This window comes from Anser anser, assembly GCF_964211835.1.
Source record: "Anser anser genome assembly, chromosome: 27".
NCBI classification, from domain to species: Eukaryota; Metazoa; Chordata; class Aves; order Anseriformes; family Anatidae; genus Anser; species Anser anser.
Genome location: NC_139748.1, coordinates 1313618 through 1315431, shown reverse-complemented (window position 1 = coordinate 1315431; position 1814 = coordinate 1313618).

Here is a 1814-nt window from a genome sequence, read left to right as displayed (position 1 = left end):
TAAGGCTGAGAGAAATGCAGTCCTTCGCAAAGGGGAGAGACATACCTTCATCAGATAGCAGAGCGGTGAGCTTCTGAGTAGCCTTTTGTTAGGGAAAGAAAACAGAAAGTTTTATTTCTTGAATCTCATGTGTGAACACACATATTATTTGTACAATTTTACAAAAAGGAGCAGTGCTGTCCCATTCGCAGTTCCCTGCTGGGCAGCTGCTCATCTCTGCTCATCACAGTGTTACATACTGCCCCAACCCCCGGCTGCAGTTAGAGTTGCCCAGCGCTGTCTCTTGGAAAAGGGTTACACTTACGTTTCTGCAAGGCAGAGAGCCCGCTTGGAGACCCCAGACTTCCCTTCCCCAGTGGATATGGCAGTGGCCCCAAGGATCACGTAGAAATACACTTGGGTAATAATAAACACACAGATGAAGGCTCTGTCTGCGTGCATTCCTAAGTTTGAATTTTAGCGTGTGACTGCATGAATTCTCCCACCCATGTTAGGTGTAGCACTGCTGCTGAACAGAGGCCTTAGCTGGAGGCGGCTGGAGATGATGTGGTTGTTAGGAGGACAGGTATGGCTCTGCACAGAGTCCAGTCCTCGTGTCGGAGGGATGGAGATGGTGCTGCAGAGGTCCCCAGGCATGCTTTCCTTCCTGGGTACTAGGCTTACGTTGCTTTCAGGTCTCGGGGGCCAACAGGGGCTGCGTTTCAGAGGGATCAGTGGAGTAGTAGTTGTTCTGATGTTTTCATGTGTAGCAGATGTTACTTGGTACGTTTTAAAGATGAACACGAGACCATCCCCAGTTAATGCAGTCTGTGCTTAGTGTTAGAACTCCGGTCTTTTTGTCTGGGGACCGAGACCTGTCACAGCCTCAGTGAAGCTGTTACATAATGTGCTGTGTTAACTAAACATTTGGGGGCCCATAGGCATAGTTTTGCAAACTTGGCATCACTGCTTCAGCCTTGGGTCTCATTGACCCACTCGAACCATGTCCCAGTTACAGGACCGGGCTCTCCATTCCCCCAGGGAGCCCGAGGTGATGACAGCCGGGGACTTTGGCTGGGCTGGCACACAGTCTCTCTCCACCTCTCACCTTAGTCCCCATCTCTGCCTGTACCAAGACAATTTAAGCGGGGTATCCTGAGGTCTCGTGATTTCCATTGCGGGTTTTTTCCCCCCCCGACCTCCATCTGGATGCAGACGGGCAGCCCCGATGCTTTACGCTCCCCGAGGTGCGGGTTCCTGCGCGTCGCGTTGCTTTTCGTGGGAGAATAAAGACGATGTGGTTGACAGTTGAGATCGCGGTACGAGTGTTTGTAAACGGTACCGAGGAACGCTCGCAACTTCTGCGAGAAGACCGAGAAACGTTACCGCGATCGGCTCCAGAGGAGGCCGAATGAAAACAGCAAAACTCCTGCGTTTCGGCTCCGCAGGGGGCCGCCGGTACGGGCCGCGCTCGCCGGCTCCCCGCGAGCAGCCCCGGCCCCCGCCCCGCTGCGCCTCCGCGGGCCGCCCGCAGCCCCCCGGCCTCGCCCCGGGCCGGGCCCCGCCGCTTCCGCCCCGGCGGGGGCGGGGCCGCCCCTTCCGCCTCCCGCGCGCCACGGCGGCGGCGCGCGCGGTCACGTGCTCGGGCTCGGCGCTCGGCCTGCCCGGCCGCTCGGGGCTCGGCTGCCTCAGTCTGGCGCGGGCGGCCGAGGGGCCCGGAGCGGCGGGAGCGCAGCGGGGCCGCGGGGGGCGCTCGGGCCCGGGCGGCGGCGGCGGCGCGGGGCGGGGGGAGCCCGGCCGGGCCGTGAGGGCGCGGCGGAGCCTGGCGGCGGCGG